Source organism: Psammomys obesus, unplaced genomic scaffold, assembly GCF_907164565.1.
Source record: "Psammomys obesus unplaced genomic scaffold, mPsaObe1.curated_primary_1811, whole genome shotgun sequence".
NCBI classification, from domain to species: Eukaryota; Metazoa; Chordata; class Mammalia; order Rodentia; family Muridae; genus Psammomys; species Psammomys obesus.
The window spans coordinates 4444492-4458320 of NW_026596095.1; positions in this window are offsets into that span (position 1 = coordinate 4444492).

A 13829-nucleotide genomic window follows, 5' to 3' on the forward strand; every position below is an offset into this window, starting at 1 on the left:
ATAGATAGATAGATAGATAGATAGATAGATAGATAGATAGATAGATAGATAGATAGATAGATAAGCACACACATGATGTCTGAGGTTGCCAAGGGGCCTCGCCTGCATGTACCCATACACACGGAGACACACTCGTTCGTGTGTATCCCACACACAAGCACACCTAACCTCCGGGCACAGTCCCATATTCCGCTGGCAAATGATGAGAAGGTCTGATAAAGCACACACCAGCCAAAGTGAACTGAGTCTGACATACACACACAGAATGGAAGAAGTGTTGTCTTCAAAGGGACTGCTGCAGACAGGAGACGCTGATGCTACAGGTGAAGAATCGTGACTCTGTGACTCCGTTCGAACCAATCCTACCTGCAAGGGGTCTTTGCAGTAACCAATGCTACTAAGGAACTTTACTGGGCCCGGATGGGTGGGTTCTGTGACAAAGCTGTTTTCTCAAGCTCAAGGAGGCCTCCCTGTTTGAAAGTTGCCTGTGGCTGCTACCAGGGAAAGCTGCTGGGAGAAAGCTTCTGTGTTTAGATTAGATAATTAAAGCTTAGACAACCTCCTTTGAGAAGAAAAATACATTTCCCTCCTAAGGAGCAATTACACTAATTCCCTTTAATCCTGAGGCAATGCTGCTGCAGGAGGCAGTGGCCCAGGCCCACATGAAACAACCTCTTCAGACTGGCTACCCTACAGGGCTTCCCTCCCCACCTCACCTGCCTGACTTAGCACACACGAGCCCTGTTCTCACACTGTAAGATGAGAGCCTTTGTTTTTATTTTTGTCCCAGTACTAAATTATTAATGGGTGCAAAGTGAAACCCAACTGGAGCCCATCTAAATTCCAGGAAGATTCCTGGAGCATCTGTTCCAGGTTGACCTTTTACAGTCGGAAGGGAAGTGCTTAGCAGAATGGGAAAATACTCTCCACAGACAAGAGCTCATTGTTGAATGATGCACACATGGGTCGCTCATTAAAATACAAAAATCCCATTTTTTTTTCAAGAGGAAATATGCATGTTGCCAGATCTTGTTAGATGAGAGGGGTGCTGGGAGAGAGTGGGAGAAAGAAAGACAGAGATCACTCAGACACAGAGAGGCCCTGATGGAAGCCTTGAAGGAAAGTAGCATTCATGAGACTTGTGGTCAATGAATCCACGGCCCAAAAAACGTACAGATTACTCTGTTGTAGAGTTGACAATTGACCAGAGAGCCCACTCCAAAATTCTGGGAGAAAGAAAAGAAAAGAAAAGAAAAGAAAAGAAAAGAAAAGAAAAGAAAAGAAAAGAAAAGAAAAGAAAAGAAAAGAAATTCCCTTTTCCCAGTTCCTAAAACAATCACTCGTGTTTTTTAAAATTACAAGATTTCAAACTGTCAACAGTAAAGGTCTGTGAGGAATCAAAGTGATGTAGAAGTGGAGAAAAGAAACTCTGTTACTATTTTTGTACAGGTGTGAACAATTTTGTTTTTTAATAGGAAGTAACTAAATTAGTTACGAAATGTTTAATACATCTTTTTCTCTTAAAAATAGTTTGCAGAGGGCCTCTGAAAGGCTCTGCCCTGCAGACTATCAAAGCAGATGCTGAGACTTATGGCCAACCTTTGGGCAGAATGCAGGGAATCTTATGAAAGAAGTGGGAAACAGTAAGATCTGGAGAGGACAGGAGGTCCACAAGGAGAGCAACAGAACCAAAAAGTCTGAGCACAGGGGTCTTTCCTGAGACTCATACTCCAACCAAGTACCATGCATGGAGATAACCTAGAACCCCTGCACAGATGTAGCCCATGGAAGTTCAGTGTCCAAGTGGCTTCCATAGTAATGGGAAGAGGGACTGTCTCTGACATGAACTGATTGGCTTGTTCTTTGATCACCTCCCTCTGAGAGGGGAGCAGCCTTACCAGGCCACAGAGGAAGACAATACAGCCACTGCTGATGAGACCACCAGAGTAGGATCAGAAGGAAGGAAAAGAAGACCTCCCCTACCAGTGGACTTGGGGAGGGGCATGCATGGAGAAGGGGGAGGAAGGGAGGAATTGGGAGGGGAGGAGGGAGGGAACCACAGCGGGGATACAAAGTAAATAAAGTGTAATTAATTTTAAAAAAGTCCCTATTGAGTCTCTCAATTTCTGTCACAGTGACAAGAAAACTAATACAACCACCTCTACCCATATGTGTATTTCATAGACCTAAACCCATGCTCATAGGCTGCCTAGGCATATAAACACGAAGACGTGAGGTAGTAAACGCCCCCTGTGAGTGCTAAAATCATGACAAGGAGACCATCATCCAGGGATGATGTGCAGATACTGGTCCTCTCTCAGGCCTGCCTCTTCAGTCCCCAAGCCCGTCTCACAGTGCCTTAGCATGAACAACATTAAAATTAAAATAAATGTCGCCAGCCCCTGCTTTATCCAATCCACTCTCAAAATGTCTCAGGATAACTGGGTGGCCCATGCGCCTCTCCAATAAAGTGCATATAATGGAGACTGGGTTGTTGTTGCTATTCATATTCACGGTTTTTTTTTTTTTATTTGAACTTTGTGAACAAAAGAGCAAGATGACCAAGGCTGGAGAGGAAAGCAATTCCAGTTACCTGCAAAGAATGAGCTACAGATGTCCACAGAAAGTACATCTATAAAAAACAGAGTATACACCGAGAAATGGCAGTGAGCTGACTGACATCAGGAAACTTTTAAAGCTTTTTCTGCCCTTGGTACCTAAGACTTGGTTCTCAGACTTCTTAAATGTCAAGGTGCTTAATTTGTAAACAACTATTTCCTGAAGACAGATTTAAACTTTAAATCTGTTTTTTCATAAACAGCCACAAACAAAAATGTTTAAATTTTTATGTTTTGCAACATTGTCTTCTTATTCATATCCTCCCATTCTATTCAGCAGCTGGAAAAACAATATCTTCATTCAACTTTATAACTTAAAAATAAATAAGAAAAAAAAAGCCACACATTTCTGAGATGCACAAACAATTCCACTTTTGTTCTAACTTGCAGAAATAGAAATACTCAGTGTGGAACAATCCCTGACATTAAATAGGCAAGCCTGGTGTTACAAAGCAGAAACCCAACTGTGTTCTCAACAGCCTGGGTCTTGGTCTACTTCAAATCTACCAGGCTCGGTATTCTGATGAAAACACAATAATAAGACTGTATCTTGTCTCCTGCACACTCTGGTTGAATCCAGTGCAAAAGAAAACAAGATATTCTTTCTGCCCAATAGAAAACACAGACCACAAGGTCAGCAATGAAAAACACAGTATGTCTACCTAACAAAGATGGAGACAAGGTACACGCTAGGAGGGAAGCAAAATTTGGCTTCATATCTCCACCCCACCACTTACTTATTTCTACCCTAAAAAATACTTCATCCAGCATCTTCTGGAAAACAAGGTCTAGAAATTACTGTGATTTGTTCGTTTGTTTGCTTGCTTGCTTGTGGTTCTGATTGCCTTCATGGGCCAGCTCTACATCTTCATTTGGAGTTTGGGTTAAGGAGACAGATGACAAGCAGCAGGCATGACAATATTTATCTCAATATTTATTTGGATGAGAAAGTCTCCTTCCACCTTTTCATGGACACAATCAGAGTGGAGCCAGTGGGAGCTCTTTGATGGTCAATTTGGGAGAACTGCAGACATTAGCCACATGTGTCTCCCCATTTAATTTGATGGAAAGCAGAATTTTCATAATCAGCCTGAATAGATGTCTTTCCAGAGCTGATAATACACCCGGGACAATGGTACATCTCTTGCTACTACTGTTTCAATGACACTGTGCCCTTCTTTTGCCTGAGGCAAGCCCTTGTGCCAACACAGCCATCACTGAGAGTTAGATCATACGGACACAGACCAAGCCTTTGCTAAGCAAACCAAAGAAAAATCACACCAATAACCTCATATCCAATAAAGGGGGGAGGGAGAAAATGGGACACAGTTTACATGTTACAGTACAGGTAAACATAAGCCTGTGTATGACTTATCATACACTGTCAGAAGGCAACCTCTAGGTAAACTCAAAATCAGACTCAGAAGGCAATGAATCAGAACATGTTTATGATCAAGACGCTGCTGACAGATGTAAGTCATGATTTAACATTTAAGTTCTTCAAACACTTGTCATTCTCTATGATAATTCGTTTATAAATGAACTACACTTCAAAGTTTGCTCATACGGGCAAATAACTCAAACTCTGGAAGTACTTTTCCCGAGGTCAAAGTTCAAAGCTGAAGCTAGTGATGGCTGCCAGCCTGACAACCTGAGTTCTGTCCCCAGAAACCATGTAAAAGTGAAAAGAGGACCGTGTAAAACAGAAAGGAGAAGGCTGCCCTCTGACCTCCGTGTCCACCAGGGCACATGGACACCTGCACTCACTCGCACACAAAATCATAATAAATCAAAGTAAAGTTTTAAAAATAAGAAAAGCAGCCAGGCACGGTGGTGTACACCTTTGATCCTAGCACTAGGGAAGGCAGATCTCTGTGAGGTGGATGCCAGCCTGGTCTACAAAGTGAGTCCAGGAGAGCCAAGGCTACACAGGGAAATAATCCTGTCTCAAAAAAACCATGAGGAAATCACTGAATACGTTTTCAGTGACCCTCAATTGAAAGCTGAATTATCTCAAATGTTGTTAATATAATTTTATTATATTTATATTTATTTTAATTCAAAATGCATAACTCTCCTCAATATTTGGCATTCTACTTAGGACTGATTTAAAACCTGAGGCAATGAAAGGTAGGGCAAAGAGAAGAGGAGAGAGATTTCCTTACAATAACTAACGGGCAATACTGGAAAGAAAACACTTTCTGAACCCACTACAGGAAGAAGACTGCTAAGCAGAGGTGGAATCCAGTTCAAGGTTGGATGCTTTCCATCAAACAGTGGCCTGTGATCTGCCAATAGAGGAGAAGGTAGACCAGGCTATTCAATGTCCATCTAGGAACCAGACCAGGTACCTGAGGAACTTTAAATGACAACTATTCCTTAAATTAAAATTTTAGCTGAAGAGAGTGGGGCGTGAATGTAATCCCAGCACTCAGAGGTTAATGCAGGGGGTCACATGTTTGAAGCCAGCCTGGGTTACATCACAAGACCTTATCACCAAAATAAATAAAGAGTAATTCTAAAATATTTTCAAATATATTTATCCTGTTCTTTTCTGAGTTTTAAGTAGGTTTCAGGAGAGATGTTAACACAAGCTTTGTAAGGCAGAGCCACACTTCATGCAAACTAAATCTCAGGTCTCAAATCTCTTAGTAACTTGTAAGCTCCTGTTCTTTGGACTCACTCAAGAACAGAAAACCAACAATGAGCACAAACAAGGAACTGGTTGTTCTCTTCCAGTATTTACAAAAGAGTTGTTGCTTAGAGAACGCAGGAGAAATAAGAGCTTGTCCCATTAATTGGGTGTTTGCAGAACAGATCCTGTGGTCATTTGTCTGCGCATTAGCCTGAACTTTGCAAACACATGCCACATGACAGGACTGTCCTTCAAGAAGATAAAAGACCTGATTCCTCTTAAGCATGCAAAGACTTTGTTTTTAAGTAACCAAGTTCCTACATACGAAACTCCACAAACACAGCACAGACAAGTCAAGGCAACCACAGGCCTGCCACACACCCTCTTTATAGAGCGACCATCATCTCCCTTCCTTGTGGCTACTAGGAATTCCATCCCCATCCCCACACACTCTACCCTACCCCCAACCCCGTTCTGGCTCACTTTAGTGAGTAAAGCTCATTTCTTCTAGAAAACAGCACACACACCCTCACCCCTGGTCAGCTGTTTCTCACTCATATCTCTGCTGAAGTTTGGATTTACCAATGACAGAGAAATGAGGAAGGAATGGAGACAGAGAATATCCCATAATTCCAACACAGACAATTCCTATCTTGGTTCAACAAAAAGTTACTGATACAGGAACCATGGATAATGCCAAGATCAAGGCCAAGATGCCTCTGACCTCATAGAGCATCTCAGGCATATTTCTGATCTTTCAGCCCAGCAGGGGTTCCCAGTTTTCAGTACACTAACAAGCAACAACAAAAACCTTGAAGCTGTTTCAACGTACAGCCACGCGGACCTGCCTGCTGCAGATTCAAACGCACTAAATGTGAGGTCTGACTAGGGTTATTGATGGGTACACTCTGACACACAGCGATGGCTGAGGACCACCGTTACCAAACACTCAAATTTTAAATACCGTGGCTAGTCCACAGACCCAGAAATGAGCATACAGCTATCAGCTTTAATAAGAAAATCAATGAAATTTCAGAACAGCATCAAAAGGCTTTGCTAAGCCCCTTTACGGCTCAAGGACAGCCTCTTTGTTCATGTGGCTATTTGTGGACACTGAGTTAAGTTACACGTTCAGAACATGAAAGGGAGTACAGGAAAAGCAGACATGGGAACGACACTCTAAGGATGGAACAGTATAAATTCAGTCATGAAGGTAGGTCATCAAGTAGCAGGTGAGTTTACAAGGCTGCCAGACCATCTTAACTCCCTCACAGCATCTTGTGTCATGGAGAATGAAACCCAGACTCATCCTTGCACACCAGCTGGACAGAGACCCCAGAGCTTGTCTCCTGCGCTGCCCTCCACACCAAGTTGCAGCGACCTGGGCTTTGCCTTAGCTCCTCTCCCATCCGACTCATTCCCACCCTGAAGCCTTTGGGACATTTTCTACCCGAAATATTCTTCCTACCTGTCATCTTAACTGTCAGCTACTCAAAGAGGACTTCCCTGATTCCCATATGAAGTAGGCAACCGTCCGCCAGCCTGTGTCACTATTTCTTACACCCTTGTTTCTCCCAGAAAAATATAAACTCAGAGAGGCAGGGGTTCAAATCTTCTTGTTTATTGCTACTACCTGAGAGCCCAGATGAATGCTGACATGGATATTCATAAATATTTGTCCAATGAAAGCATGAACAAATGAATCAGACTGGAGAGAGGACAAAAGACTCCCCGTTATAACGAATAAATGACTTAATCCCACACTTAAACAACCAGGAAATTTACATTACATTTTGGAGTTTTGGGTTTTGGGGTTTTGTTAGTTTGAGACCAAGTCTTACTATGTAGCCCTGGCTGGCCTGGAACCTACTATATTCAAAAGGCTTTCTTGGAACTCACAGAGACCTGCCTGCCTCTGCCTCCCAAGTGCTGGGATTAAAGGTGTGTGCCACCATGGCCTCATTTATTAAGTTTTAAGCTCAATTAAGTCTAAGAATGATTCTGCTCCAAGCAACAAAAAAGATTCCAGTTATCATATTACTATTATTCTATACACTAGCCAATTAAGAAAAGGAGGAGAAAAAGAAAGAAGAGGCCACAGAAGAAAAGTAGTTTGCTGAGAAGAAGAGATGGAAGTAGGGAGAGAAAGAACACAAGCAGAGATTGAGGTCTAGTGAGATGACAAGAGATGCTGGATGAGGAAAGCAGTAGCTGGCTATTTCACACCACAGCTCGCCCTGGGACTTTGGGTGTCCAGGTAAAGCAAGGGCACAGGACACTAGAATGCCAAGTCTAACAAGCGTCCTATCCCCCTGCTTCCGCCCCCTCTGAAAAGTTCTGAGTCTGCTGGCATAGTGAGGATGGGCACTGGGAAGGCTGGAAGCTGGGTAAGAAGCAAGCCTCCCTAAGCCGGTCTGCTTCTCTGAGATTCTATGTCCAGGGCCATGGAGCAACTCTGCAGAAAAAAAAATGATCCTCTGGGCTGCTAGAGTGGACAAGAAAAAAACCGGAGGCCCTTGGCTGCCATCCTAAAGCTTATGAACTTAGGAGGTCTAGGCCAAACAACATTCCTTAAATCTCAAAAACAGAAGTTAATTGTAACAGATTTTGGGTTCTCAGACAGGATATTATTACGCAGCCCTGGGTGGCCTGGACTCACTCTGTAGACCAGGCTGGTCTTGAACTCACAGTGATCTGCCTGCCTCTGCCTCCAGAGCACTGGGATTTGTGGGCCAACACTCCCAACAATGCAGTAGAAGATCTTAATCAACAACTTCCTCTTCCCTGAATTCAGAAGTACAATATGTCAGATACAAAATCTAGTATCTAGTACATTTGTTAATCTCTGTACTAATCATAGCAGCAGTCCAAAGCCAGGATATCCTTTAATTTTTTTTTTTAATTTTTTTCCAAATACATACAATTAGTTGGAGATAGGAAAACAAAACTATCTTAGACCTTTTTAAAATGCGAACCCCCATTTTTGTCATAATTTCCCTTACAATTCTCTGAAGTATCTCTAAGGGGAAAAAAAAACTAAATTTAAAAATTCATTCTAAAAATATGTGTAGTTTGCCACCAAAACTGAAACTCGCTTGCAGTCACTGAGAATTTTCTCAAAATCTCAGACATACCTGAAGGAGAACATATTAATTACCACTTTCAACCTAATGGGATTTAGGACTTCCCTCATCCTGATGCAGACAATATTCAGTAATGCAAGCATAGTCTCCAGTGCCACACTCGCCATGGATCTACTTACTCCTACATTTAAGCAAGTGCTTGATTCAAATCAAAAGCATTCAAAGAAGGACACTGGTGAAGGAGTCGAAAGCTAGGACTTGGGATTGAAGCAGAGTGACTCCCACTTACCCACAGGGGACATGTTTGTCAACCCAGAAGGGAAGCCTGAAACCATGAAGACCTGAATGCTACCTGCATTGTGCTTTTTTGTGCTGTTTTTTCCATTATTGCATTTGTGTATAATGTGTGTAGGCTCATGAGTGGGCCTTGGAGAATGACTATTTCTCTGTTTCCTGTTTCTACATTTATGTGGGTTCTCTGTTTCTACATATGGGTCCCAGGGATCAAACTTAGATAGCAAGGACTTTACCTGCTGAGCCATTCTGCTGGCTCCTGGTTATAAATATATCTATATACATATATGTGTGTGATGTGTGTGTGTCCATACACTTAATAATATTTCTATATATACATATATATACACACACTTATTTAACTTATTAGGCATAATAAAAGATTAACAACAAAAACTAACAGCAGCAGAAAAATTGTAACAGCATGCTATAGTAGCAGCTATGTGACTGTAGTCTTTCAAAACATCTTCTTATACCATTTTCACCCTATAACATACAGTGCCTGTGTGATCAGATGAAGCTGGGTGGATTGTACAGTAACACGGTAAGGATCACTGCAATATAAACAATGAGATAGGGTGACAGCAGATTAGGTACCAAGACAGATAATGGGTAACTATCAGGCAAGCAGGATATACAGAGTGGATCTGCTGGACGAAGGGATAATTCATAGCCTCAGTGGGATAGAATCAGGCAGTAAGAACCTTCATAATACTACTCAAAATGGTACACAACTTAAAACTTAAGAATTATTTTTGGAACTTCCCATTGATTATGTTAGGGCCAAATAAGAACGAAGCCTCGGAAAGTGGTGTGAGAGAAAATGAGTAATCTACTGTAATGATGGAGAGACCGGGCGGGAAGTCCATCTGCACTGTGTTCACATGGCCAACACAGGGTCACACACTCTGGGACTCAAACCCCTTGCAGGGAGGTTTCCTAGCTCCTGCATTCCCTTATTCACTAAAACCTCAGAGAAGGGTGTAAGCTGGGCACAGGAGACATAGATCTGAGAATCTTTACTCCAGAAACTTGCTCTAGCAGGAGAGACTACAGAGAACTCACTTTGGGGGGCTCATTATAGTGCATTAGAGGCAAAGGGAGAAAAGCTATAATTTGAGCTTTGTTCTGAGTAAGGAGGTAAGAAAATGACATTGTGGGAAACAGGGAGGGAGGGCTGGAGGAGGCCAACGGATCCAGGAGGAGAAACACCAGGAAGAGCCTGTCTAAAAAAGTTTTGTATTATTTTGATTGAATAAGAAATCCCCCCCCCCCAAATAAGCCCACTAAATGACTCACACCTACTCCTGAAAGAATTGTAGGTCTGACTCAGCCGGCAGTACGTATAATCCCACAGAAAGGCGTGTCTCTCTGCTCACTAGTTTGAAGCTATAAACCACAGATGTTACCCCCTGCTATACAGCTTCATGGGGTTGTGGAGCAACTTGAAGTGTTTCCTTCAAGCAAAGGTGACAGCAGCAAAGCAACTTACTTTTGTTAAGCATGACTTTGCCACCAAACTAAACCTCCAGCTTTAGGTCACTGTCTATTAAAAACAAAAAACAAACAAAAAAGCCTGGATCTACAAAATGAAAAGTCAGAAGCTCTTCAAGGCCCTGTCAAGGAAGACTTGAGAAAGACAGGGCCAGAGCCAGCAAGGTTGAGGCAGGGGAGCAGCAAGGAAAAAAACTAATACAGACAGAAGGAGGCAGAGAGAGGAGGATCAGTGGAGTTTGAGGCTACACAGGGGTACAGGGCAAGATTGTAAGGTTGGGGGTTGAAGGGAAGGAAAAAAGAAAAGAAAAGAGGGAGGAGAGGGAGAAATGGGAAGAGGAAGTGAAGGAAGAAAGGAAGCCCAAGGCAGTAACCTGGGATCCCAGTGGCACTGTCTGTGTTTCCTAATGCAGCAAACACATCTTCAGTTATGTGTCTTAGTGATGCCTACAGAGCAAGCTGAACAGCAGCTGCAGTTGGTTCCTCCTTTAAAATTACATATGAAGAGGTTTTTAATTAATTCACCTTCCACAACGGAAAGAGGATATGATTTAATATATAAACGTATATGAATACAAATGCATTATATAAAATGGGAATTTCTTTGTGGGGGGAGACGTTTGATTAGTTAGTTTGGGTACAGGGTTTTGAAGGAGTTTGTTCTTTTGTTTGAGACAGGGAGTCACTAGGTAGCCCAGGCTAACCTGGCTCAATTACCTAGCCTCAGCCTCCAAATGCTGGAGTTATATATGTGTGCCACCACACTGTTGCAGGATATTTGATCCCATTGTGAACCCCAAAGTTGTGAACTGTAAAACCCTGTTTTTCATTTGGTTGAGCCTTATCACACACCTTAATCCAAGAATGTTTTATTGTAAAAGGGTGATTATGGTGTGGCTCACCCAGCCCTAGAACGCACCTTTAATCCAAGAGCTTTCTGTACTCAGGATTTAATAAAGTTAACCCTAAATCAAAAGGCGGAGCAAGAAACCAGTGATAGGGATTAAAGAATAGGAGGGACTTTGAGTTGAGGGGTATTTAAGACAGTGTGTAAAAGTAGAAAGGGCTTTTAGCTCAAGCTCTGGCTTTAGCTTAGACTTCAGCTCCTCGCCTCGCTGGCTTTTGGAGCTTTGAGCTAGGAAGCCTTTGGCCTTGGGTTTTTGGCCTTTTCCTCCTGGGCTGTCAGTTGAGCTAGTGAGCCTTTTGGGTTTTTTCCATCCGGACCTGAGCTGAGAATGAAGGTCAGCTGGGTACTTTCTCTGCCTCTCTGGCTAGCAGGTTTTCACAGCATCTGGCTCCTGAGTCTGTATTGGTAAAATAGAATGGTTGGGATTTTCTTTTCTTTTTTTTTTTTTTTAAAGACAACACCACACTTAGTTGTGGGGGAAGTATTGAAATAAAATTACGCAACCCAAAATCCATTATAAACCTAGAGTATAAGGTTTGAGGACATTCAGACTTTTAACATCAACTTAACAGACTCAAGCCGCCTCTGTGGGATCCCAAATTTAGCTAGCACCCAAGCACTAGCTTTTCACATTCAAGGTTATTCCAACAGCCCATTTTGGCTGCAAGAAAAGAGAAAGGAAAAGCCTGAGGTGACACGGTGATTCAAACGATAATGTGATAAGGATAAGTCTTACTGTTTGAGCACTTAAAGCAAACAGCTTTTCATATCAGCTAGCTAAAGGACACCTGGAACTTGATGCACGTCCACTATTTAACAATGGGAGTCTCCAAGCAGTTCAAAATACTAGCAGTTTTTCTTCAATTTGATCATGCTAGTTGAGGACTAATCTTAAAGAGCCAAAAATTATCCACACATTCAGTGCCAAAATCCAAGCCCTAAAAAGAAAACATCGCCAGTCCTGATTTTGTTTTGTCTGGGAAAGTCTTATCATGTAGCCCAGGCTGGCCTTGACTTCTCTGTACAGAAGAGAATGACTTTGAAGTCCAGATTCTCTTGTCTTTACTTCCCAAATGCTGACATTTACTGGTATATGCCACTATGCCCCATGTGGTGCTAGACCTTGAACCCAAGGACACATGCATGCCAGGCAAGCACTCTGCCAACAGAGCTCCATCCCCACACTGACTTTTTTTTTTTTTTTTTACTTAGAACAAAAGAAAATAGTATGGCTCACAGACTGTAAAGTAAAAACTGCCTCATGGGCAGTAATGCGGCTCAGTTGGTGAAGTGCTTGGCTAGCATGCATGAGACCCTGGGCTCAGTCTCCAGCACCACATGTAACTGTGCTTGGGGCACACACCTGTAATCCCAAGCACTTGACAGGTAAAGGTAGATCAGAAATCTAAGTTCATCCTCAGCTACAACCTGAGTCTGGGCCTGAGCCACATGAGACCCTTGTCTTTAAAAAGACAGACAGACACACACACACACACACACACATTCACACAAACCTTTGGTTTTAATTATTCGTGTGAATGGTATGTGTGTGAATGTGGGATAAGAAGGAAAGTGAACAAACTCTACACTAAACTATACTATACTATACTATACTATACTATACTATACTATACTATACTATACTATACTATCTTGAGATACTAGCCTCACCCACTTCCTTCTCCCATTCTTACCACCCTAAGTCATCCACAAACATCATCACCAAAGCATATCTGAAAAGAGCTGTGGTTGCACCTGGCTGGAACATGGAGGCGGGTAGATGTTCACCCAGTTTGTCTGAATCAACACTCAGCAGTTACCTGGAGGAGAGCCCACACACCTGTATTTGAAACAGGATGATAGCACTTCATCACGGAACAGCCCTGCCTTCCTTCTGCGTGCTAGCTTCAGTCCTTTAGTGGCTGTTATTCCAACAGGAGCTTCTCAGTTCTCTGGAACTGAACAAAACTTCAGGCTAGGGACCCGGGTTCAGGTCTGTCAAGAAATGAAATCAATCTTGCGCAGGCCACTGGATCTACTCCACTGAGTCTTTGAGTTCTGGTGAGTTTCCTACGAAGACACTCCAGTGGCCATGCAAGACTGGATCAGGTTTTCTAACCTACCATGGTTATTTTAAAAGTAAGAGATAACAGTAAAACTATCCCATACATTCAGTATTAAATTCTACCTCTGTATGATTAACATCACTTTGCTTTAAACTTGGAAATTTTACTTCCTTCTTCATACGCCCTGGTAAAGTTGGCCCATTGAAGAGGAAGCCTTTGGCCCTGCATGAGAACAGGTCTGACTGTGAGCTAGCTCCATCCAGAGAGTACACCAAACGGAAGAGCAAATTCCAGACTCTGAAATGCTGGGGTAACAGGTGTGAGCCACCACTCACGACTCTCTTCTTTATACAATGTTGTTGCTGTCGCTGTGTGCGTAATGGAGGAGTCACATGTAGAGTTCAGAGGACAGCTCCATGACTGTCCATTCTCTCCCTCCACAGTTAAGTGGGTTCTCGTATCAAAATCAGGATGCCAGGTTTGTTCAGCAAGCACATTTACCCACAGAGCCAAGACAGCAGCAGGGACTGAGCCTAGACTGTAATCGTGCTCTGCAAATGCTCTGTCAGTGAGTTCCCTCGGTGGCATGTCGATGTGTTTGCAAGCTTATTTGAGCACAGAGGAAGCTTGCTTCCAGCCTACTGCCAGCAGTAGAGAAAAACAAGATATGGAAAGATATTTATAAAGTAAATTGCAACAGATGCCTTCTGAAAAAGAAAAAAAAAAAAAAAA